Source organism: Mustela erminea, chromosome 1 (genome assembly GCF_009829155.1).
Source record: "Mustela erminea isolate mMusErm1 chromosome 1, mMusErm1.Pri, whole genome shotgun sequence".
Lineage (NCBI taxonomy): Eukaryota > Metazoa > Chordata > Mammalia > Carnivora > Mustelidae > Mustela > Mustela erminea.
In genome coordinates this window covers 169,906,186-169,933,247 of record NC_045614.1, presented here as the reverse complement: position 1 = coordinate 169,933,247, position 27,062 = coordinate 169,906,186, and the positions used below count along the sequence as shown (strand labels likewise).

The 27,062-nt window shown below is 36.1% G+C and overlaps 1 long non-coding RNA gene across 1 annotated transcript; it reads left to right on the top strand.

Annotated features, from left to right (window-relative positions):
• Positions 1-1,097: 1,097 nt before the first annotated feature.
• LOC116594741 lies at positions 1,098-26,808 on the top strand. Its single transcript, XR_004287391.1, has 3 exons — positions 1,098-1,184; positions 23,989-24,038; positions 26,512-26,808. It is a non-coding gene; the product is annotated as an uncharacterized LOC116594741 (long non-coding RNA).
• Positions 26,809-27,062: the final 254 nt, after the last annotated feature.

Genomic DNA, 27,062 nt, shown 5'->3' with positions numbered 1-27,062 from the left:
ATCCATTTATTTAGAAGCATGGTCATATTCAGAAATGAGCATTTTGTGTCTCTAAACTCAGAGAGCAAGGTTCTTCACAAGATTTGCATGATTAGGACAGAATTTGCAAATGTGTTTGTCTTATGAGAGCTTCTCAGTGAACAAAGCTGCTTTACCCAAAAAGGGTCGGGCATCGTCTGAATTCCATTGGCTATAGTTAAAACATTCATGATCTTAATATTCATAAGAATCAGGAGTACACTGGCTGTGTAAGTTAGGTTTCATATTAGTTGCTTACTAGTGCTGTCATATTAAATTTTGAAAACTTTTAAACATTTTATTTATATTTTTGATAGAGAGCAGCAGAGAGGGGCCTGAATGGGGGTTAGGGCAGAGAAAGAGGAAGAGGAAGAAGCATACTCTGTGCTAAGACTCATGGGTCTCAGGACCCTGGGTTCATGACCTGGATAGAAGGCAGATGCTTTAACCAACTGGGCCACCCAGGTGCCTCTAAATTTTGAACATTCTTAGCTCTAGAATATTTTTGAGCCTTGTAATACCTGTTTCTTTTGGCCACCCTCCCCACTATTGGTCTCCTTTTCCTTGTCAGGTAGCTCCCACACTTTAACATGAAAAAGAGTCACCTTGGAAACTTGTTATAAGGAGATTTTAATTTTGTATGCTGGGTTGACCTCAGGAATTTCATTGAAAAGTAACTCTTTGGATAACTCCAGTGAAGTGGTTGCCCACATTTCAAGAAATCTAATTTAGATCTTTCTTTATCTAGCATCATTCTTCTGATTAACATAGAGCTGGGTTTCTATCTTCCTGAATGTGGATTTTGCAGAATCTTTGTTGTCATTCTCTTTACCGCCTATACCTACATAGAGTTTGTTTCACAGGGTCACAGATAAGTCAGAGAATGGCGTGCTTGAAAGTTTGTGAATATGTTACCTTACAAGGCAAAAGGGACTTGTTAGAGGTGAAAGAGTTAAAGATTTTGAGATAGGCAGATAATGCTGGATAGCTAGGGGGGCTAGAATGTGTGTGTGTGTGTGTATGTGAGGGAGAGAGAGAGAGGAAAATGGAGGAAGTGACTATGAAAATTTCTTACTTAGAACTTCCAGAAGGAACACTAGCCTTCCAATACATTGATATGGGACCAAGAAAATCAATTTGAGACTTCTGACCTCCACAACTATAAGGTAATAAATTCATGTTCTAAGCTATAAAGTTTGTGGTTCTGTTTTAGTAGCAATAGGAGGCTAATATATCCCCTCGAAACTTGTCTGTTCAGTTCAATAAAAAAGTAAGAATAATAATAATTGCTATCCTTTAAGATTCTTCAGTAGATTAAATGATATGCATGTAAAATATATGGGTAAATATCAAATATATACTTCTAATAAGCATGATGGTGATGATAAAAAAAGCCAACGGCTCTGCTTCACCTCTTCTAGTTACTGAGAACCTTAGCCATTTCTAAAAATGGGGGTTATTATTAACTTATTTGATTTTAGATAATTTTCCACTTCCAAATGTCCTTCTAGATAATAAACTCTCTCTCTTTTGTGTTTTTCCAGGAAAAAAAACAGCCATATTCTTGTTCTCATATTAAATCAATCCAATTAACAAGACTTTCTGACCAGCAATCAACTACCCACAATTATATGTGCCAGGTATCACTTGGCTTAATCATATTTCCCTTGAGTTTCTGTAATTTATAGTTTTAAGGTTGGATAAGGTTATTTTTCCCTCCAGAGAAGAGTTTCTTTTGAAAATCTCATGGTTCCATGTCTTTCTAATACTTCCTTTATCAGCACCCAGCATGTGCCAAAAGGATGCAAAAGATTAAAAGAAGAAATGACTTGCCTTTTAAGGAGATGATGATGTATTATAACAAATATAACATGATCAAGATGCCAATTTAATGTAATGATAAGAACTCATAGGAAAGGAGCTGTATATTGATATGTTTGGAAAAGGCTTTAGGATAGAAGTAAGTCTTGAGCTATGATTTGAAGGATGAATTGAATTCAGTTAGTAAAAAGGGATGAGGCAAGATATTTTAAATTAAGGGAACAATGAAAAAAATCTATGGAGTCCACTTAAAGATACGGATGAGAGGAGATTCATCAGAAAGGATCAGATAATAGGGATATGGAATCAGGGTTGAATCATGATGTGCTCAGGCTTTAGAAGTACTGCAAATACTGATTATTCCATTGTATTCCTGAACCTCCTTAGAAACCATACCAGCACATTTTTAAGTTTAAACAAGATGACTTTTTTTTTCTTTTTCTTTTGTATTAATCAGAATAGTCTATAGTCTTTCCATCCAAGCTGATTCTCTGCTTTGGATTCCAGGGTTAATAGACATCCATCCTTTATCCTGCCAAATACCTTGTACCCTCTAATATTGAATTCCATTAACAGTGATAAAGTTCCTATTTCCTATATTTTTAAAAAAGAAAAAAAAATATCTGGTAGGTGTATGGAGTAGAGCAGGAATATTCTCAGTATCAAGGGAACTGTTTTGGGGAAGGAACAAAGCAATCAGCAGTTTATCATTATTACTGCTTCTCCCCAGTCACATTAATATAAAAAGGGCCAGCACATCAGTGAAGTAATAGTGCAGGAGGCATTAGCACCAGCATCCCTAGCAAAATCTCAGCTGCTTTCTAGATAGGAGTAAAAGAACAGAAGCAGATGAAATGATTCAAGAAAATAGCAGAGGTGGTGAATCAGAGAAGCCATGAGCTCCCTTAGAGATTATTTATATTCATGTTCAAAAGATGATAATTGCTTCCTAAAAAACATACAGTAAAATAAATAAAAAATAGAAAATAGTACATTTCATGATCCCAGAGTAAGTAATGAAATATAGGGATTTTAGGTAAGGGGAGCCCTTGAGTACATTTGTTCCATGTGTCAGAAAAGATACTTCCCTAACTAAGGAAATACCAGGGCTCTCAGCTTGTAGCAGTTGTTGCCCAGTGTTTCTTACATTTTCCTTTTCAATGCTCTCATGAACCTCCAACTATATGCATTAAGATAAAGTGAATCAGCACAACATCCTGAAGTTTTTTTTTTTTTTAATTGGATTTATAAAATATATAAAAACATTACATAAAACAACTTTATTTATTAGTGGATAAATATAAGATAAACACACATGTCAATCACAGTCTTAGTCATGACACAGTGTATTGTCAGTACCCAAAATGTAAACCTCTGCTCCCTATCTCCTGGTTCCTTCACATCACTATTCCCTTCTCTCCCCCAAAGGTAATCACTATCCTGTTTCATGACACTCAGTTCATTGGTCTTCTTTATACGTTTGGCACTTACGTATATATTACATAAACACCACAATTTAGTTTTAGTTTTCTCAATTTTATAGAAATACAATTATATGATAAGTATTCTTTTGTGTCTGGCTTTTCTTTTTTCCTTCTAATGTTATGTTTATGAGATTCATCTATAGTGTTGCTTGGTTCTTACAATTATGTTTCAAGTCACTCTAGTGGATATTATATTATATACACATACTTTTATAGAATGGATGTGTAAACAAGTGACTTTCTAAAAGAATAACAGTTAAGATGAACACTCTCAACAGTTCTTTAAAAAGTTTTATTAGTTTTCTGTTGTTGTGTAACAAATTACCACAAATTTAGTAGCTTCAGATATTTCCTATGTAGTATCTCACAGTTCTGAAATTCGGACATTTTGAATTTTGACTAGTTTCTCTACTTTCAGTTTCATTAGGTCAAAATCAAGGTATTAGCTTATCTGTTCTCTTATCTGGAGGTCTGGGGAAGAATTTTCTTCCAACTCATTCAAGCTGTTGGCATAATTCAGTGTCTTGCAAGTGTAGAACTGAAGTCTCATCAACTGAAAGTCACTCTCAGCAACTTGAAGTTGCTCTCAGGTTCTTCCATGTGGTTCCCTCCATCTTCAAAGCCAACCAATGCACATTTCCCTCATTTTCCTTTCTGTCAAGAGCTGGAGAAAACTCTGCTTTGAAATGATTAAATTCATGTGTTGAGAAAATTTCATCTAGAAAAGCTCTTTTGTCACCTAATGTACCATAGTGATGGGAATGATATATCATTGTATTTACAGATTTCATCCAAACTAAAATGAAAGAAGGTTTTACAAAGTAAAGATCATTAGGGTATTGTAGGATTCTGCCTACTGCAGGAGTAAAGAAAAGAACTATTTTATCAGTTTAGACTCTAGGTCTCCATTGCATCTCTGTTGCTGTAAACTTGGATCTTAAAAAGATGAGGGGTACTCATACTTCTTTTAAAATTGATGTTTACCTTCAGCAGAGAAAGCTGACATTTGGCATTCTCTTTTTCTCTATTTCTTAAGTGTATTTATTGAGCGTATGCTATTAATGAAGAACTGTAGATGATACAAGGATGATATGACAATTGTATAATAATCTATGGAACAAGATAAATTATAATAGCACAAATACTTAGAATTTTGCTTAAGATTTATTTATTTATTTATTTGAAAGAGAGAGAGAGAGAAGTGGGGGGAGAAGGAGCAAAGGAGAAAAGAAAATCTTGAACAGACTCCCCACTGAGTATGGTGGCCAAGGTGGGGCTTGAGGTGTGGCTTGATCCCACAATCCTGAGATCATGATCTGAACTGAAAACAAGAGTCAGACACATCCTGCCTGAGCCACCTCTCAGGAATCCCTCAATATTTAGAATTCTATGTGAGTTCAAGAGATGGCAAGACTACATTCTGCAGTGGACATTGAGGAAGCCTTGAAGTTTCAACCAGACTTAATACCTATCATCTATCTTTTGTTTGTTGTCTTTATTTCCATTCTCCTCACAAATCCTTTTATTCATTTAAGAAATATTTACACCACCACATACTATTCTAAACACTTTACATGTCTTGACTCATTTAACTTCACAACAATCTGTGAAGTCTGAATCTCATTTCATAGGTAAAAATACCCAGAGGAAAGTGAAGTAATTTACATAACTTTGCACAACAGGTCAGTAGCACATCCAGGGTTTGAACCCAGGCACAGTGGCTTTGAGAGTCCTTGTGTTTAAACCATTATTGTTTCTCAATGTAGGTGAAAAATTCCAACATAACCATGTTATTTCCAGGCTCATATTATGAACCATCCAGAGAGTGATTTCAATGAGTCTATTTTTGTCCTCCTTCTTTTGTCCCCCCATCCCTGAATTGGATATTTGGCAATATCTGGAGAACTTTTTAGTTGTCACAATGACACTATCATTTTGTGGGTAGAAGCCAGGGATGCTGCTAAGCATTCTAATTCTTTGCCTCCCATAACAAAGAATTATCCAGCCCCAAATGTCAATAGTGTTGAGGTTGAGAAACTCTTGAAGCCTTATGACCCCCAGAATTAAATTAAAGATCTCTAACATGACAAACAAGGTGTTTATCTTCATGCTCATCAATCCCTTCTGGTATTTTATGCGCACAAAGTACATGCACACTGCTGTTTCTTGACATAGTGGCTGTATTTATTCTCTGCACTGCCTGGAATCCTTTTCTATCTGTCCTCTCATCCATAACAATTCTCAGCCATTTATTCATCCTCTGTGTCTTTGCTCAGGCCATAGTCATTCATGAAGCTATTCCCTATACTCCAGTCAGGGTGAGGGTTCCCTGTACCATCATTTCAAAGTATCCTCTGCATTGTTGAAGTGTTGTACTTAAGGCACTGAACACTTATCAGCAATTTCTTTGCCCCTTTCCCCTTAGGAGTTTGGGAATCCCACGGGAGCAGGGATTCTGTCAGACTCTGTCAGTGTCAAAAGCACTTAATAGAGTGTGATTTCTGGCATAGATGAATCCACTGAATCTTAGTTTGGGGACTTAATAAATAAAAGCATTGTATCCCTCTGTTATGGCTGCCATAATAAAATGCCACAGACTGGATAGTTTAAACAACAGAAATTTATTTCTCCCAGTTCTGGAAGCTGTGAATTCTAAGATCAAGGTGTTAGCTGATTTCTCCTGAGGCATCTCTCTTTGGCTTGGAGATGGCTGTCTTCTAGCGGTGTCCTCCCATCGCATTTTTTCTGTATGTGTACACTCCTAATGTCTCTTCCTTTTCTTAGGGGACATCAGTTCTAGGGTCTTACCCTTATAACCTCATTTAACTTTAGGTACCTCCTTAAAGGCCCTATCTCCAAATATAGTCACTTTAGTGGTTAAGGCTTCAAGATCTGAATTTTGGGAAGATACATTCCAGTACATAATAAATATGAAGTGAGACAACAGAGCTCTTATTTCAGTTTAGTTAGGAAAATGCTTCTCAAATCTAATCATTTGATATAAGCTATTATTAAAATATTAATTTTTCTATTCTCTGTTCTTTTTTTTCTTTCAAATGTGTATTTATAGTGTAAGTATAAATGAAAAGCACACTTATATCCTTAAATAATAGGTATCCATACAAGTGCACACATTGAAAACAAAATACTATTATTAAATTGTAATCACAGAGTACTGAGCATGAAGATACCTGCACTCGCACTTTACACTCTCTTTATCGTTGAGATCAGCAAGTTCTAGAATCATGTAAGGAGTCACACCAAAGTAATACAGTTGAAACAAGTGAAAATTGAAAAGTGAAAGAAAAGTGAAAATAGAATGTCATTCTTACTATGCAAGTCAATACTGTATCTTCCACATCTTCCCCAAATTAGATGCATTTCAAACTTGGGCACAGACTGGGTTAGATTCCAGGATGTGTGATTGGGAGCATTGGGAGTGGAGATAACTACTGAAGCTAGTTAGGGCTAGGAGGCAGGAGACTGTGCTCTCACTGCTGGCTTGGGTTCTGCTTGTTTGCTTGTCTGAATTATTTGATATTATACAACTTGAAGTTACTCCTTAGATTTCAAGTATCCTGAAAGTTTTACTACAGGTAGTCTTTTAGTACTAAGAGAATTTGCATACACACTTTATAAACTTTTTTTAAATTTACAGTGCTAATTTGATTCTTATTCCATAATCAGGTTTTTTGTTTTGTTTTCATTTGGTTTATTTTTTTTCGGTGGCTTCATACTCCAAGCAGTGCTTTAGAGTGATTTTGTAGTGATTTATGGCAAAGGGTTTCACATTTGGCATGCATCAAAATCACCTGGAAGGCTTGTTAAAACAGATTTTGTTAGCTCCCTCACTACCAGAGCTTTTGATTCAGTAGACTTTGTTGGGGCATGAGAATGTATATTTCTAAAAAATTGTCAGTTGATGCTGATGGTGCTTTTTGGAGGTCCCATTTTGAGAACCTCTGCTCAATGGTTCTCATAAAATATTGCCTTACCTCTTTGAAAGACCTATGTATGAAAAACAACCACATATTGCTCTTCCAGAGTGGGAAATTAAAGGCATATGTAGATGTAATCCCCTCCTTTCTCCCTCAGAGCATTTTGGATGTCACTGGCATTTTGAGTGCAGTTCCTCAGTTCCTGTGTGGACCTTCATCCAGTTATTGGAGACTGATTTATTGAGTCTTTTTTTTTTTTTTTTTTTTTTGCCAAGTTCTATGCTAGGTAGTTGGTATGCAAGAGTGTACACCTGGATGTTTACAGGCTTTGTACAGTTTAGAGTGTTTACAGACAGCTATGTGGCTATTTGGGTCAATGTGGGAATCCAGTTCTGTTTCAGTTGGCCAAACTCCAGCTTTGTCCCCTTAAACAAATCATGTAACTTAGAGGGCACCTTGATGGCTCACTTGGATAAACATCCCTGCTTTCAGCTCAGGTCATGATCCCAGGTTCCTGGGATTGAGTCTCACATTGGGGTCCCTGCTCAGTGGGGAGTTTGCTTCTCTCTCTCTCTGCTCCTCTTCCATGCTCATGCTCTCTCTCGCTCCCTCTCAAATAAATAAATGAAACCTTTAAAAAAATCATGTCACTTGCCTGGATTCCAGGTCATCCTCTCAAAAATGAGATTAGCATCATATTTGGTGACTCAAATATTTCTGGAAAAGTATGATGGTAAAAAGATAAAGGAAAATATGATAACCTCATTTTTTGTCTCACCATCTAGGTATAATGGTATGAATGCAAATAGTTACTGTTAGTAAAACACAACAATAATTTGTGTAATTCATATACATTTAAGTAATTCATTGATTAGAATCTTGTTTAATTAGAATTACTTCTGCTTTGGACCTGAAATAGTGGAAGGTATCTGAAATAAGTGTCAAACATCACACAGATCAGAAACTTACACTGAAACCATCTGAATCATCTTGTAGTATGTCTACCATGAAGTCTTTCCTGTCTCTTTTATGAGGATTAACTCTATTTGTTGGCAGCTCTGCCATATCTGAGCACACATATGCTGAGATAAATCAACACCCTATCTCCAGGCAAAGGCAGAACAGCTATTTAAGAGGCATTTGACAGTTATAAAAAAATCTTTGGTGCCTAGATAAATCTAGTGGGTAGTATATGCCATTTCACTGATTTGGAATGATATTTTTTCTCCTAAGAAGTGGACAGAATATTGGCTTTGGATATGTATAGATTTGGGCTTGAATACTGACTAAGCTACTTATGACTTTAGTGACATCAGACAAGTTACTTCAACTCCTTGAAGCACAGTTTTGTCATCTATAAAATGAGACTAATATAACTTACAGGATGTTATGACAACTGAACATAATAATGCATGTAAAACATTGAGCAACATATGTGACATATGGTAGATGTTACATCTTATTTAAAAATAACTTGTAATCAGAAAACTGTTTCAACTAAATTATAGATAATCACTTTGGACCTAGAAAAGATAATAGTATAAGGACATGGATTGCTGTCAACTGCTTATCCTCTGCTACTACATGGATAACCTGAGGCAGAAGGCAGAGCAAAGACTTAGGAAAATATCTTAGTTTGTGTTCTCCTGAAAGCAAAGTGTGAGACAAGCCCTTGGCTGACCTAGAAAGTAGGAATTAAGGAGTGGGGAGAATGAGACACAGAGGGAAGATAGGCCGATGTTCTCAATATTCAGGTGTGTTTTTGAAGTTGCCACAGTGGATTTTGGGGACTGATTCCCCAGAATCTCCTGAGAATTATGAAGAGCCCTTCCCAAACACACCAATTGAGAGAAGAGGGACCAGGAACATGGGGTAAGGCTTGTCCTGAGAACTTTAACCCACACTTCTGGATGGAATCAACACATGGATTGAAGGAGTTCCCATAGCCTCAGAGATGATGTCTAATAGAAAGTGGGAAGATCCTCTAAGCACCCTTTACAGGTAAAACACTGCATCAGAAAGCTGCAGATTCACTTATTTGTGGAGCATAACAAATAGCATGGAGGACATGGAGAGTTAGAGAGGAGAAGGGAGTTGGGGGAAATTGGAAGGGGAGGTGAACCATGAGAGACTATGGACTCTGAAAAACAGTCTGAGGGGTTTGAAGTGGCAGGGGGTGGGAGGTTGGGGGAACCAGGTGGTGGGTATTAGAGAGGGCACGGATTGCATGGAGCACTGGGTGTGGTGCAAAAATAATGAATACTGTTATACTGAAAAAAAAGAAAAAAAGAAAGCTGCAGATGAATCTGAACTGCAGCTGAAGTTAGAGGTTGGCTAAAGGACAGATTTGGGGGAAGCAGAGGCTTCTACTACATGAAGCTAGGGTGGCTTTGTTCATAATTTTGTAGGGGCAGCACTTTTTAGAATGATATGGATACAATAGGTTCACCCTCTTCTCTTTCCAAAATTTCCCAAAGTCATATTCAAACCAATGAGTTTTGCCTTATTTTATGCATGACCTAAAAGAAAAGTATATACTTGACTTCATACATTTTAAAATACAGGCATAATGTCCTACACATAACTACCATGCTAATAGACATTTGTTTTGGATAATATGGTCCTTAGAGTACCTATACCAGAATTACCAGTAATGTTTACATTAAAATCTTTCAGAACAAGTTATCTTCCTTAATAAGCTCTGTATTAGAAATTTGGGAATCATTATGCTATATTCTTTTGAGCTTTGGGTTCTCTAATTTCTTTTACATCCATTGTCTTACAATTTTCTTCTTATTACCTTACAAGGAAGTAGAATAGATTTTGAGTTGTTTTTCTCCTGTCTTTTGGTGAAGGTATGGGGAAAACATTCATAGAATAGTTTTTTTTGTTTGTTTGTTTGTTACATTGTGTGCAGTGTGGATGAGAGATTCTTTCTTCTGCCACTTCTACATTATTTAACATACACACTTTAATATAGATATGCTTGCCTTTGAATCATCCAATCTTCCAGGTACAAGAAGGACAGCAAAGTTGACTACATCATTAGAGGAAACAGAGGCGAATAAAACTTGAGTGTCCTATTTCTCTGCAGACATCAAAGCATAACTTAGCTGAGATTACAACCTTTTCGAAGGTTCTAAGCAACAGTTGCCTGGAAAACTGGCGTGGGAAATAGCTCATAGGCTTCTTGTTTCATCCTTAAAGGGAGATAAAAACCAAACACATTTTTCAGAACACTCTTTTCTCCGGCCAACTGTAGTTTTCCTTTCAGACATTTTTAAAAAGTGCTAAATCTTATTGAGCACACAGTGATATCCGGGCACAATGAACTGATTAAGAATAAATAAAATAACTTAGGCATAGGATTTACTTTCTTGTCAGCTGGTGTCCCCAGCTAGTTTTATGTAGGGTTTCTTAAAAAAAAAAAAAAAAAAAAAACTCTTGCTGGAAATATGCCATTCAATGCAAGGTGGACTAATGCATGGGCTGTAACTTCTAAATTCTCTTTTATTAAGTGCCCTCAGAATGTCCTTCTATCACTCTAGGTACTCAGGACTCAAACAAGTTTGCTAATAAGATCAGAGTGGAAACTTTATTAAATACTGGTTCATTGCAGATTTTATGGTTTTATTATACAGTTTGATGGTACTATCTGAAGACTGCATTGTATAGCTCCCTAAATTCCATGCTTTTGATAGGTCCTCTTTCCAAAAGGGCATTGCTATAATGGCGATGTAATGGCAACAGGAGAACTTAATGATTTCAGAACATTATATTTTATAACTATTACCTGTAATAGATAAGACAGGGAATGTTTAGAATTTATTATGTCATAAATGGGTAATCAAATATTTGGGTGGTGGAATAAATTGGATAAGTGAGATGAAAGTTATTGGAGCTGAAATTCTTTGGTATTTTGGGGTATAACTATGGGTGAGCTGTGGGTGTAAATGACAGAAAACCATTACTTTTCAAATTCATATACATGATAACTATAGTCTTTCTACATTTCCTTCCATTGTCAGACTATGAACAGCTAGTTCTTTCTGCCATAGTTTTCTTATCTGTAAAGCAAAGATATTAATAATGGTCATCTCTTAATGGGATTAAGGTCTACACATACGCACATACATATATGCACATTATGTATATATATTCTGGTTGATATCACAGTGTTACAGAGTCCACAAAATTATTTACAGTCACTTTGGTAAAATATTTCACACAATAATAACAATATTGGCTATTTTACTATCCATGGAAAATTTGGTTAAAGGGGATGTCACTAAATAAACAATTGGAACTACATCAAATTAAAAATGGCCTTGCACAGCAAAGGAAACTGATAAAATAAGAAGGCAACCTACTGAATGGGAGAAGATATTTGCAAATGATATAACCTAAAAGTGGTTAATATCCAAAGTATATAAAGAACTCATATAATGACATTAAAAAAAAATCCCAAATAATCCAGTTAAAAATGGGTTGAGGGCTTGATGATGTTTTTTTCCAAAGAAGACCTACAGATGACCAACTAATCACCAGGCAAGTGCAATGAAAACCATAATGACTTATACTTCACATCAGTCAGAGTAGCTAGTATCAAAAAGACCAAAAAATAACAATTGTTGACAAGGATGTGGAGAAAAAGGAAGGAATTCTTGTGCCTTATTGGTGGGAAATTAAATTGGCATGGCCATTATGGAAAACAACATGGAGTGTCCTCAAAAAATTAAAATAGAAATACGAAGCAGAAATAGACTCATAAATACAGAGAACAAACTGATGCTTGCCAGAAGGCAGGGGGTGGGGGAATGAGCAAAATGGGTAAATGGGAGGCTTCTAGTTATGGAATGAATGAGTCATAGACTTGAAGGGTACAGAATAGGAAATATAGTCAGTTATGGTATTGTAATAACATTATATGGTGACAAGCTACACTTGTGGTGAGCATAGCATAATGTATAGACTTATCAGATCACTGTGTTGTACACCTAAAACTAATGTAACATTGTGTGTCAGCTATATTTCAATTTAAAAAAATAGAATGTCATATGATCCAGGACTTCCATTTCTGGGTATTTACCCAAAGAAAATGAAAGACACTAATTCAAGATGTTGTATGCACTTTTACATTTATTGCAACATTATTTACAATATCCAAGATATGGAAATAACCTAAGTGAATGAATAAGAAAGATATGCTGTATACACAATGGAATATTACTCAGCCATAAAAAAGAATGAAACTTTGTTATTCGTAACAACTTGGGGAGAGAGTATTATGCTAAGTGAAATAAATAAAACAGAGAAAGACAAATACCATATGATTTCACTTACATGTAAAATCTAAAAAGTAAAACAAAATAAAACAGAAACATAAAATAAATACAGAGAACAAATTGGTGGTTGCTAGAGGGTGGGGGGAAGAGGTAAAGGGGATTAAGAGGTGCAAGTTTCCATTTATAAAATAAATAAATCATGGAGATGAAAAGCACAGCACAGGGAATAATCAATTAAATTGTAATAACACTCTATGGTAACAGTAACTACAGTTAATCATGGTGAACATATCATAATATATATGTCAAATCACTGTGTTGCATACCTGAAACTAATATAATATTTCATTTCAACGAAACTTTAATTCAAATTTTCAAAAAGGAGATATTGCTATATAGAGGCTAAACACAACAAGAATTATAATATCATTAGTAATAAAAATATAGCTTATAGCTGATACTACATAATGCTTACTTAGGGCTAAACCTTACAATGTTTATATAAATGGATTTACTCATCACACACCCATTATGAAGTAGCTATTATTAGCATCTTTATTGTACAGATGAGGAAATAAAGGCAGAAAGAAATATTTGCTCGCAGTGACTGTAGGAAGAGAGGAGAAAAAAATATGATTATTTGGTATATTAATTTAACAAGCAGGGATTTGTAATTATTTATTATAGGTTCAAGTAATCCCTCAGTAACCTCTTCAGGCAACATATTGTGGCAGCCAAGGAAATTATGTGGTATTCCTAGGAACAACCCTGAATCACAGTAAAGAAAATGACTCGTTTGTTATGCTCATAAAGACAAAAAAAAAAAAGTCTATTTCAAAATTATTTTCACCTAAAAGAAGTTCTTCAAGTTTTGAAAACTAAAAAAAAAAAAGTTCTTTTTTCATTGGTCAGAATATAAAGAAAACATATCCTTAATTTTAACCAGAGTACAAAATGGTAATCATCATAACTTTCACGATTAAAAAAAAAAATAGTGAAAACAAAGAACAGCAACCACACACACACAACACACACACAGATTACCTTTAAAAAGGTAATCTGGAATTCCCTGTTTCAAAAACAGATTTTAAAGATTAGTAAAATTTTTTCTTTGTTTTTCAGCCTAGTACACTACATTTGAGCCCCATCACTCTGCATCAAACCTGCTTATGGCCATCCATACCTCTTTCGGTTCATATTGCTGTAAAATAATTCATTTGTTTTTCTAGATTAATATTCACTTTCTTCAAGCTGATGAATAGAAATTGCATATTTTGGAATTCATCTGGTCTTTTGATGCTGAACATAAGAGGAAATTCAAGGATGTGACACGGATCATTTTTAAAGCAAGGACCATTTATGCTTCTGGAATAAGGCTTAACACTGCGTTCTCTCAGACTTCTTGATTGTAATCTGATCCTACTAAAAAATGGAAAGTTTGCACTGAAATTTAAAAAAAATTCTGTTTTTTGTTAAGCAGATAGAAAAGTATATGTTTTTTGTTCAACAATATTAAAGTATATAAAAGGGTGATAGGAAGAAGGTATTTGCAATATCAACATAAGGTATGCAATATCAGGAATATTTTAATTAATTTTTTATTTTTTATAAACATATATATTTATCCCCAGGGGTACAGGTCAGTGAATCACCAGGTTTACACACTTCACAGCACTCACCAAAGCACATACCCTCCCCAATGTCCATAATCCCACCCCCTTCTCCCAAACCCCCTCCCCCCAGCAACCCTCAGTTTGTTTTGTGAGATTAAGAGTCACTTATGGTTTGTCTCCCTCCCAATCCCATCTTGTTTCATTTATTCTTCTCCTACCCACTTAAGCCCCCATGTTGCATCACCACTTCCTCATATCAGGGAGATCATATGATAGTTGTCTTTCTCTGCTTGACTTATTTCGCTAAGCATGATACGCTCTAGTTCCATCCATGTTGTCGCAAATGGCAAGATTTCATTTCTTTTGATGGCTGCATAGTATTCCATTGTGTATATATACCACATCTTCTTGATCCATTCATCTGTTGATGGACATCTAGGTTCTTTCCATAGTTTGGCTATTGTGGACATTGCTGCTATAAACATTCGGGTGCATGTGCCCCTTTGGATCACTACGTTTGTATCCTTAGGGTAAATACCCAATAGTGCAATTGCTGGGTCATAGGGCAGTTCTATTTTCAACATTTTGAGGAACCTCCATGCTATTTTCCAGAGTGGCTGCACCAGCTTGCATTCCCACCAACAGTGTAGGAGGGTTCCCCTTTCTCCGCATCCTCTTCAGCATCTGTCATTTCCTGACTTGTTGATTTTAGCCATTCTGACTGGTGTGAGGTGATATCTCATTGTGGTTTTGATTTGTATTTCCCTGATGCCGAGTGATATGGAGCACTTTTTCATGTGTCTGTTGGCCATCTGGATGTCTTCTTTGCAGAAATGTCTGTTCATGTCCTCTGCCCATTTCTTGATTGGATTATTTGTTCTTTGGGTGTTGAGTTTGCTAAGTTCTTTATAGATTCTGGACACTAGTCCTTTATCTGATATGTCGTTTGCAAATATCTTCTCCCATTCTGTCAGTTGTCTTTTGATTTTGTTAACTGTTTCCTTTGCTGTGCAAAAGCTTTTGATCTTGATGAAATCCCAATAGTTCGTTTTTGCCCTTGCTTCCCTTGCCTTTGGCGTTGTTCCTAGGAAGATGTTGCTGCGGCAGAGGTCAAAGAGGTTGCTGCCTGTGTTCTCCTCAAGGATTTTGATGGATTCCTTTCGCACATTGAGGTCCTTCATCCATTTTGAGTCTATTTTTGTGTGTGGTGTAAGGAAATGGTCCAATTTCATTTTTCTGCATGTGGCTGTCCAATTTTCCCAGCACCATTTATTGAAGAGGCTGTCTTTTTTCCATTGGACATTCTTTCCTGCTTTGTCGAAGATTAGTTGACCATAGAGTTGAGGGTCTATTTCTGGGCTCTCTATTCTGTTCCATTGGTCTATGTGTCTGTTTTTGTGCCAGTACCATGCTGTCTTGATGACGACAGCTTTGTAATAGAGCTTGAAGTCCGGAATTGTGATGCCACCAACGTTGGCTTTCTTTTTCAATATACCTTTGGCTATTCGAGGTCTTTTCTGGTTCCATAAATATTTTAGCATTATTTGTTCCATTTCTTTGAAAAAGATGGATGGTACTTTGATAGGAATTGCATTAAATGTGTAGATTGCTTTAGGTAGCATAGACATTTTCACAATATTTATTCTTCCAATCCAGGAGCATGGAACATTTTTCCATTTCTTTGTGTCTTCCTCAATTTCTTTCATGAGTACTTTATAGTTTTCTGAGTATAGATTCTGTGCCTCTTTGGTTAGGGTTATTCCTAGGTATCTTATGGTTTTGGGTGCAATTGTAAATGGGATGGACTCCTTAATTTCTCTTTCTTCTGTCTTGCTGTTGGTGTAGAGAAATGCAACTGATTTCTGTGCATTGATTTTATATCCTGACACTTTACTGAATTCCTGTATAAGTTCTAGCAGTTTTGGAGTGGAGTCTTTTGAGTTTTCCACATATAGTATCATATCATCTGCGAAGAGTGATAATTTGACTTCTTCTTTGCCGATTTGGATGCCTTTAATTTCCTTTTGTTGTCTGATTGCTGAGGCTAGGACCTCTAGTACCTTGTTGAATAGCAGTGGTGATAATGGACATCCCTGCTGTGTTCCTGACTTGAGCGGAAAAGCTTTCAGTTTTTCTCCATTGAGAATGATATTTGCGGTGGGTTTTTCATAGATGGCTTTGATGATATTGAGGTATGTGCCCTCTATCCCTACACTTTGAAGAGTTTTGATCAGGAAGGGATGCTGTACTTTGTCAAATGCTTTTTCAGCATCTATTGAGAGTATCATATGGTTCTTGTTCTTTCTTTTATTGATGTGTTGTATCACATTGACTGATTTGCGGATGTTGAACCAACCTTGCAGCCCTGGAATAAATCCCACTTGGTCGTGGTGAATAATCCTTTTAATGTACTGTTGAATCCTATTGGCTATATTTTGTTGAGTATTTTCGCATCTGTGTTCATCAAGGATATCGGTCTATAGCTCTCTTTTTTGGTGGGATCCTTGTCTGGTTTTAGGATCAAGGTGATGCTGGCCTCATAAAATGAGTTTGGAAGTTTTCCTTCCATTTCTATTTTTTGGAACAGTTTCAGGAGAATAGGAATTAGTTCTTCTTTAAATGTTTGGTAAAATTCCCCCGGAAAGCCATCTGGCCCTGGGCTTTTGTTTGTTTGGAGATTTTTAATGACTGTTTCAATCTCCTTACTGGTTATGGGTCTGTTCAGGCTTTCTATTTCTTCCTGGTTCAGTTGTGGTAGTTTATATGTTTCTAGGAATGCATCCATTTCTTCCAGATTGTCAAATTTATTGGCGTAGAGTTGCTTATAGTATGTTCTTATAATAGTTTGTATTTCTTTGGTGTTAGTTGTGATCTCTCCTCTTTCATTCATGATTTTATTTATTTGGGTCCTTTCTCTTTTCTTTCTGGTAAGTCGGGCCAGGGGTTTATCAATTTTATTAATTCTTTCAAAGAACCAGCTCCTAGTTTTGTTGATTTGTTCTATTGTTTTTTTGGTTTCTATTTCATTGATTTCTGCTCTGATCTTTATGATTTCTCTTCTCCTGCTGGGCTTAGGGTTTCTTTCTTGTTCTTTCTCCAGGTCCTTTAGGTGTAGGGTTAGGTTGTGTACCTGAGACCTTTCTTGTTTCTTGAGAAAGGCTTGTACCGCTATATATTTTCCTCTCAGGACTGCCTTTGTTGTGTCCCACAGATTTTGAACCGTTGTATTTTCATTATCATTTGTTTCCATGATTTTTTTCAATTCTTCTTTAATTTCCCGGTTGACCCATTCATTCTTTAGAAGGATGCTGTTTAGTCTCCATGTATTTGGGTTCTTTCCAAACTTCCTTTTGTGGTTGAGTTCTAGCTTTAGAGCATTGTGGTCTGAAAATATGCAGGGAATGATCCCAATCTTTTGATACCGGTTGAGTCCTGATTTAGGACCGAGGATGTGATCTATTCTGGAGAATGTTCCATGTGCACTAGAGAAGAATGTGTATTCTGTTGCTTTGGGATGAAATATTCTGAATATATCTGTGATGTCCATCTGGTCCAGTGTGTCGTTTAAGGCCTTTATTTCCTTGCCGATCTTTTGCTTGGATGATCTGTCCATTTCAGTGAGGGGAGTGTTAAAGTCCCCTACTATTATTGTATTATTGTTGATGTGTTTCTTTGATTTTGTTATTAATTGGTTTATATAGTTGGCTGCTCCCACGTTGGGGGCATAGATATTTAAAATTGTTAGATCTTCTTCTTGGACAGACCCTTTGAGTATGATATAGTGTCCTTCCTCATCTCTTATTATAGTCTTTGGCTTAAAATCTAATTCATCTGATATAAGGATTGCCACTCCTGCTTTCTTCTGATGTCCATTAGCATGGTAAATTCTTTTCCACCCCCTCACTTTAAATTTGGAGGTGTCTTCGGGCTTAAAATGAGTTTCTTGGAGGCAACATATAGATGGGTTTTGTTTTTTTATCCATTCTGATACCCTGTGTCTTTTGACAGGGGCATTTAGCCCATTAACATTCAGGGTAACTATTGAGAGATATGAATTTAGTGCCATTGTATTGCCTGAAGGTGACTATTACTGTATATGGTCTCTGTTCCTTTCTGATCTACCACTTGTAGGCTCTCTCTTTGCTTAGAGGACCCCTTTCAATATTTCCTGTAGAGCTGGTTTGGTATTTGCAAATTCTTTCAGTTTTTGTTTGTCCTGGAAGCTTTTAATCTCTCCTTCTATTTTCAATGATAGCCTAGCTGGATATAGTATTCTTGGCTGCATGTTTTTCTCATTTAGTGCTCTGAAAATATCATGCCAGCTCTTTCTGGCCTGCCAGGTCTCTGTGGATAAGTCAGCTGCCAATCTAATATTTTTACCATTGTATGTTACAGACTTCTTTTCCTGGGCTGCTTTCAGGATTTTCTCTTTGTCACTGAGACTTGTAAATCTTACTATTAGGTGACGGGGTGTGGGCCTATTCTTATTGATTTTGAGGGGCGTTCTCTGAACCTCCTGAATTTTGATGCTCGTTCCCTTTGCCATATTGGGGAAATTCTCCCCAATAATTCTCTCCAGTATACCTTCTGCTCCCCTCTCTCTTTCTTCTTCTTCTGGAATCCCAATTATTCTAATGTTGTTTCGTCTTATGGTGTCACTTATCTCTCGAATTCTCCCCTCGTGGTCCAGTAGCTGTTTGTCCCTCTTTTGCTCAGCTTCTTTATTCTCTGTCATTTGGTCTTCTATATCACTAATTCTTTCTTCTGCCTCATTTATCCTAGCAGTGAGAGCCTCCATTTTTGATTGCACTTCATTAATAGCTTTTTTGATTTCAACTTGGTTAGATTTTAGTTCTTTTATTTCTCCAGAAAGGGCTTTTATATCTCTCGAGAGGGTTTCTCTAATATCTTCCATGCCTTTTTTGAGCCCGGCTAGAACCTTGAGAATTGTCATTCTGAACTCTAGATTGGACATATTACCAATGTCTGTATTGATTAGGTCCCTAGCCTTCGGTACTGCCTCTTGTTCTTTTTTTTGTGTTGAATTTTTCCGTCTTGTCATTTTGTCCAGATAAGAGTATATGAAGGGGCAAGTAAAATACTAAAAGGGTGGCAACAACCCCAGGAAAAAATGCTTTAACCAAATTAGAAGAGATCCAAAATCGTGAGGGGGTAGAAAGGGGATAAAAAGAGGTTCAAAAAGGAAGAAAGAAAAAAAAAGAAAAAAGAAAAAAAAAAAAGAAAAGAAAAGAATTTAAAAAAAAAAGGAAAACACCTAAGAAAAATGTAAAAAAGAAAAAATATATATATTATATAAACTAGTAAAAAATCATTAAAAAAGAAAAAGGTAACAGTTAAAAAAAAAAAAATTTACCCGAAGGCGAGGAAAAAAAAAAAAAAAAAACAAAAAATGAAAAAGAAAAAAATTAAATTAACTGCAAGACTAAAAAAAATCACAGGGAAAAAGCCATGAGTTCCGTGCTTGGCTTTCTCCTCCTCTGGAATTCTGCTGCTCTCCTTGGTATTGAAACCGCACTCCTTGGTAGGTGAACTTGGTATCGGCTGGATTTCTTGTTGATCTTCTGGGGGAGGGGCCTGTTGTAGTGATTCTCAAGTGTCTTTGCCCCAGGCGGAATTGCACCGCCCTTATCCGGGGCCAGGGTGAGTAATCCGCTCGGGTTTGCTTTCAGGAGCTTTTGTTCCCTGAGCGCTTTCCGTAGAGTTCCGGAGTACGGGAATACAAATGGCGGCCTCCTGGTCTCCGGCCCGGAGGAGCCGAGAGCCCAGGGCCGCACTCCTCAGTGCGCCCTCAGAGAACAGCGCCCAGTTACTCCTGTCTGCCTGACCTCCGGCCGCGCTCCGAGCTCACCGAGCCTGTGACCAGTTCAAGGTAACACCGAGCTGTGAGCTTACTGTCGGCTCTGTCTCTGTAGCCGGCTTTCCCATTCCAATACCCGCAAGGTCTGCGACACTCAGACACCCCTGATCCTTCTGTGACCCTGCGGGACCTGAGGCCACGCTGAACCCACGTGGGCTTCGCCGCGGTTTAGCCTCTGGAGCGATGTCCCTCAGCGGAACAGACTTTTAAAAGTCCTGATTTTGTGCGCTGTTGCTCTGTCGCTTGCTGGGAGCCGGCCCCTCCCCCCAGGGTCTATCTTCCCGTCGCTTTGGATTCACTTCTCTGCCGGTCCTACCTTTCAGAAAGTGGTTGTTTTTCTGTTTCCAGAATTGCTGTTCTTCTTCTCTTGGATCTGCCGATGGATTTTCAGGTGTTTGCAATCTTTAGATAAGCTATCTAGCTGATATCCGGCTAGCTTTAGCAGTCTCAGCCTGCTACTTCTCCGCCATCTTGACTCCTCCTCCGCAATATCAGGAATATTTAAGGAACTCTTTTAGCAATACATTATGAGAGAGAAGAGAACACTTAGAAAGTGAATAGTAATTCAGAGAGGTGGAAATCAGAAAAATCTGTAAACATCTGAAGAGATTGTTTATGCTCATTATTCATCAGAAAAATACAAGGTAAAGAACATTTTGTATTCTCCACAATGGCACAAATTAGAAAGTCACATAATATCTAAGCCTAGTGAGGCTATGGCAAAATGGGAGCCTAAGTGTGTGGCTGTTGGAAGTACAAATACTAGAAGATGATTTGGCAGTATCTCATGAAATTAAATCGCCCGTGATCCAGCATTCTCATTTCTGGGTATATATTTTCAAAACTCTGTACCTCCTAAAAGAACATATAGTGGGATGTTTATATTCACAGTGGAGTGATAACAAGAATTAGAGTGTGTGCAATGACTATGACCCATAAAAATAGGGAAAAAGTTGAATGGTATTAGGAGCACAGCACAATTTTAAATACTCACCTGCAATACTACAATAGGGTTATAAAGCTATAACACTAACCACCCCCCCAAATACTTGAAAAATAGATGGAAGAGACCTATATTACACACACTAAAAAGTTCTTTTGTGGGAGTAAGGGCTTGGAAAGGGATAAAAATTTATTTTGTAAGAGAAAAGCAGATGATCATTATCCAAATCGATTTTAGAATGGGGATTATTAACTAAATTCTGTGCATGAATTGCCAAAATGGAAACAAGCAAAAGCTGCCTACACTATACTCTTCTCTCTTCATGCAATTTATGTGGATAGGGAGGGTATGCCAAAATTGAGGAGGGTTTTGGAAATAGAAAGAGGGATTCCTGTGATCTATAAAAGCCTTGTCCAAAGATTTTTGGTGCTTATTCATGAGTGGTTTACAGGCCTCTGATGAGTGTTACTAGCTCTGCAAAAATATTAAAATATTCCAAAATACTAAACTAAGATAGATCTATTTAAACTGTCTATCACTGTAGTGACTCCAGGTGTCATGATTTCTGATGAGAATCCACCATTACATGTTATAATGCCGAGTTCCTTCAGGATGGTATACATAACCTGAGAAAGAGGGTGGACACAGAATTGACCACCAAATGTATTAGAGGTTGACTGTAGCCACAGACTACTAGATTGTAATTAAAAACAGGAGTTTGTTTATTTGTTTGTTTTTAAGATTTTATTTACTTATTTGACACAGAGAGAGAGCACAAGCAGGGAGAGTGGCAGGCAGAGAGAGAAGCAAGCTCTCCACTGAGCAGGGAGCCCAGTGTGGGGCATGATCCCAGGACCATGGATCATGATCTGGGCCTAAGGCAGACCCAAGCGCCCCCAAAACAGGAGGTTTTTCTGTTTTTAAAAAAGTAAAATATTGCCATCTAGTTTATTTTCTACTGGGTTTGCTTTTGATCATGGTATTTGCAATTCTAATTAGGAAATGGGTACAGTTAGCAAGCAAACTAAATTAATAAGCATAGTAAAGAGATCAAGAGATAAAGAGATCAAAGATAAAGAGATCAAGATATATTTCTAATGCACTCCAAGAGCTAATACAAATAATAATTATACTATACATTTTATATACTTATATTAATTCATACATTAAGGCATATTTTATATGTGTATAATATAAATGTATTTCATATATTATATTAATATAATAGAAATATAGCATAAAATAATAATTTTAATATCTTAAAATATTATTAGGTTAAAATTGATTTTTTAAAACAAAGGTTGTTTTTAATTTTATGAAGGTACATCTTTTTTATTTATGACTGAAACCAATGGAAGAGAAATGTATGCATTGTGTTGAAATCGTATGTGTTTGGTAAATGTGAAAAGATTCTACACAGGAATGGTATATAGAAGAAGAAGAGTTTTTTTAATGCTATTAAAAAAAAGCTAAGATTGAATCACCTAAAAAGGCAATATTTATGACTATAATATTTAAGACAAGGTATGAACTGATGTATAGGATCTTCATCAGTGAATCCACACTGGTGGAGCTTGACAAGGAATACAATCAATGACTGAAATGGGCTACATGAAGCTGTCTCTTTAGAACAAGTGAATATTATCCACCAACATAAATGGAGAATTGGCTATACTCCAAGATGAAATAATTACACTTTTAGAACTAATATTAACCTAGGTTCAAAGATGACTGATGATCATAATAATGCTTACCATGCAATAGTGCCAACACCTGATTATTGGACTGTCAATCTCCGTTACTAGGCTATCAAGAATCTTTGAAGATTTTTCAAGTTATGTATTTTATTTTATTGAAAAAAAAATGAATGTATGAATAAATGCATGGGTATGTGGATAGATGGGTGAAAAGATGAAAACAATAAAAGAAAAAAATTTAGAATCAACTTACGTGGGAGAAGACATGACTTACTTAGCTATCATTACAAACTGAAGAATTTAGGCTGTGTAGGTATTTGGACATAATATCAATTTAAAATTTTAGCTACCCCCACATATAAGTTCAGGATCTTACTGAAAATATGAAACTTAGAACCAACATATTTCCTTAGAAGTAACAGAATAAGGAAAACTATAATAAAAGCTGAGAGCCTTATAATACTGTTCTTATAATTTGTAGTCACTGCCAGAAATAAGCTGCATGAGTAAGGTGAGGGTGAGTGTCAGAGGGACTGCAGCTAATTTTTTAAAAATAATGGTACTGGAAGCATTTATGACACCCATAAAGGTGTTTTATTTTTGACCGGTGGCAGAGGTCAAGGTACAGGACAGATTTGGATATGCTATACTATTTTGGCCAAACATCAAATAGGAAACCTAGTCTCTTATCATTTATATAATGCAGCAAAGAATATCAATTTGATTTAATTTACTCCTTTAGATTGAATATTATGAAAAAATACTGTTGATAAAATGCTTATGACCCTTAATTCGTACATCAAATAAATATGCAATGACAAACACTCATTTATAATCTTGCACTCTGGAATGTACATCTAAAAATATACCAGGGTAAAGATTTTTTAAAGCATTTTTCTGTGACTCAAAACACAATAAAAAATTATTAGATTTATTTCTAAGTTTTATCCCTTACCTTTTTTTACCAAGTGTTTATCTTTAATTGCACAGCTTTGCTTGATACCAAAATCTGATAGGAAATTCCCTCATGACCTCCAAAATGGAACACTGTAGTTAATGAAATCTCCAGACTTACACTAAAATCACTATGTGTGTGTGTATGTGTATCCTAAGCCCACCCATATATTACATATATTGATACATATGTAAAATAATACATACATAAAATATGGTAATGGAAATTCTATTGGAGAGGGCTTATAAAATTAATGAGTACAAATAGATACTTTGACTTCTGATACCCTGACTTCTTACACCAAGGAAATAATTTAGACTGTTTTCACAGAATTTCTTACCCCTGTATTATCATAGGGATTCCAGTTATGGGCTACAGGGATTTTATGAACTACTCAAAATTATAGGTAAATACCACAAGTACCTTTTTTACATTTACCCTACTACCATATCATATTGCATTGTCAAAATGAATTGTACCCCTCAAAATTTAGAGAATAATTGCATGCCATATGCTTATTGAATTTTTAATTTTGAAGAAGTGTGTATAGTTATGCCCTGTGACGATTTGTTGTTTAATGTTAGTATTTAAGTGATTCACTATTGATATCAACAATGTCAGAAACAAGGGCTACTTTATTTTGTGATATTCATGATATTTTATTTAAAATGACTGTTTAAGATAATGTATAGGATTTTCCCTTAAAGAGGGAATATATATATATATATATATTTGGAAAGTCTTAACTATCAAGGAGATAGGTTTGATATAATAAAAGCCACAGATGAATTGTTTATGAGCCAGTATTTGGAGAAGGGCTTTACTTTTTTTTATATTCAAACTGTCTCAATTAATGAAACCCATTGAATCTATTACTTCATATAAAACCCAGATCTCTGCCTGTGTAAATAAGCAATATCATATAATTCTTAGGACATTAACTATGTTTTCCCAGCTCAGAGTTTATACTTGCTACTTTGCACATGCTGGAATCTTAATCCATGTATAATCCTGGAGAGAATGTGGGATGACAGGAGTGGGGGATGACAATTGCTATCTACTTTTGAGGTAACTGCTTCAGGTAGGGTTATTGCAAATCAACAGGCAAGGCAGAACTTTTGTCATTTGATAGGAGAAGAGGCACTTTTCCTGATCTTACAGAGACCTTTTGTGATTTGTGGGTTAAAGTTCTTATATTCATCATAATTCATCTAAATGCCCCATTCCACCTTTGAGAGTCCCAGTCAATCCCTTAAATTTTGTGAGATCTGTCAGGGCTGATAAACCCATTTATGTTATAATTTAAGAAACTTGTAGAAGTTTCTGCTCTTCTTTTCATTTTTAGCAACCCAACCCTGCATCTGCAAGAGATAGAAGTTTCTTTTAGGATAAACATGGGAGCTTTCTTTCTTTATTATCACTTAAGCTAAGAATTTAAAACCTTGAATTTACCTCTCTCTTTTTTTTAATATATGAAATCTCCAGTGCTATCAGAATAGCCAGCCTACTCCACATTTTTTATTACTCAGTCTCATCATAACAATATGTCCCAGTAGCCAGCTGGTCTGCCAGAGGTTGCCTTCAATGAGCATTTTGTTCCTGGGAATTACAGGATAATAATTTATGTAACTATTTTGGCACATGTCTGTGGACTAATAGCATGCCATTTTCCAACTTTCAAAACAACCAAGTCAGATTAACTGATTCTGAGCCATTTTCCTGCTACCTTTCCAGTTACCTAATACCCTCTCAGGCAAAGTTCTAAGCATTTTAAACAGAGAGGGGTTTAATTCAGGTAATTTGGTGGTTACATATCATCAGAAGTGTTTAGTTAAGGAAAGTTAAGAAAAAAAAAATCACAAAACCCTTGATTTAAAGACCAAATTATTTTAGTTGCAGTCTAGATGTTAAGAAGCTGCTCCCTTATGGATAGTGCTACCTGCATAATTACTTTTTTTTTTTTCCTTTTAATGCTATTGTTTTGTTTTTTTTTGTTGTTGTTGTTTGTTTGTTTGTTTGTTTGTTTTTTAATTTTTTATTTTTTATAAACATATATTTTTATCCCCAGGGGTACAGGTCTGTGAATCACCAGGTTTACACACTTCACAGCATTCACCAAAGCACATACCCTCCCCAATGTCCATAATCCCACCCCCTTCTCCCAACCCCCTCCCCGCAGCAACCCTCAGTTTGTTTTGTGAGATTAAGAGTCAAGATGGGATTGGGAGGGAGACAAACCATAAGTGATTCTTAATCTCGCATAATTACTTTTTGTTCACGATACTGGTAACAAGGTATCAGAACATGAAGCTAACAAAGGCACATGTTTTTAAGAACCTGTTTAGGAACTGTAAAAGATTATTCTTACTTCTGTGCCTGCCTTTCAGAACTTGCATAGATCTCAGTGGCAAACACTAGATTGTATCCAATAACTTAGCCACAAAGGAAGGTGAGAAAAGGACTTTTATCCTGTGCAGTGCAGGAGGGAAGATGAGAGAGTTGTGTTTTCCTCTATCTTTTCACATACTTTACAGAGGCTTTTTTTTTTTTTTTTCCTTTCTCAAAGAACTTTTCTTCCTCTTTGTTTCCATGTAATGGTATTTTTTTTTCCTCCTCATGCCTTTCCTGTTATTTTTAAGGATCCTTTTCTGGATGAAATGAGTAAAGAAAATGGAGACAGATGGATACGTCCAATACCTTTGATAAAATAGCCAGGAAGACTTTTCTAAATAGGTGCCATTTAAACAGAGACTAGAAATCTGTGTGTGTACATGTGTGTGCGGAAGTATAGAAATATGGAGTATTTTTAGGCATAACACCAACTTTTTTTTTCTTTTCTTTCCTTTCTCCCTTCTTTCTCTTTTGTGACAACTGTGGAGTCCATCTGTTGAAGGCGGCAACATCACAGGATGGAATTCTTTGGCATCCTTGCGTAACTTTCTCATAGGAAGCCATGCAAAAGAGAGGTACCCTATTATGAAGAACTGTACTGATTGTCATATGAAAAATAAACAATTTTCACGTTGATTTAAACCACAAAACAAAAGAGAGCATTTAACCTGTTGGTTTCATGAAGATTTGGGGTTTATCAGAAAGTAGTACTAGAAAAAGACAAGAAAAATATGGGCATATACAATAAAGTAATTATCAGGATTGATATTGAAATTTAGGTCAGATAAGAACAAATCATATTGATGGACAGTTAGAAAGTGACTGTTTCAATATATTTACAACATTGGTAAGTGCAAGGATTGTGAAACTATTTGAGTAAGTGAGAAAGTATGGAATGCTATTTTAAAGTATATGATACCAAGAATTGATGGGAGGCTCATTTTCTTGTGATTTCAAGATTGAGGATGTGCTCATAGAAGTGAAAGATGGGGGAGATAGAAGGTCAACAGACTGAGAGGGCAAAGGCTTATGAAGCACC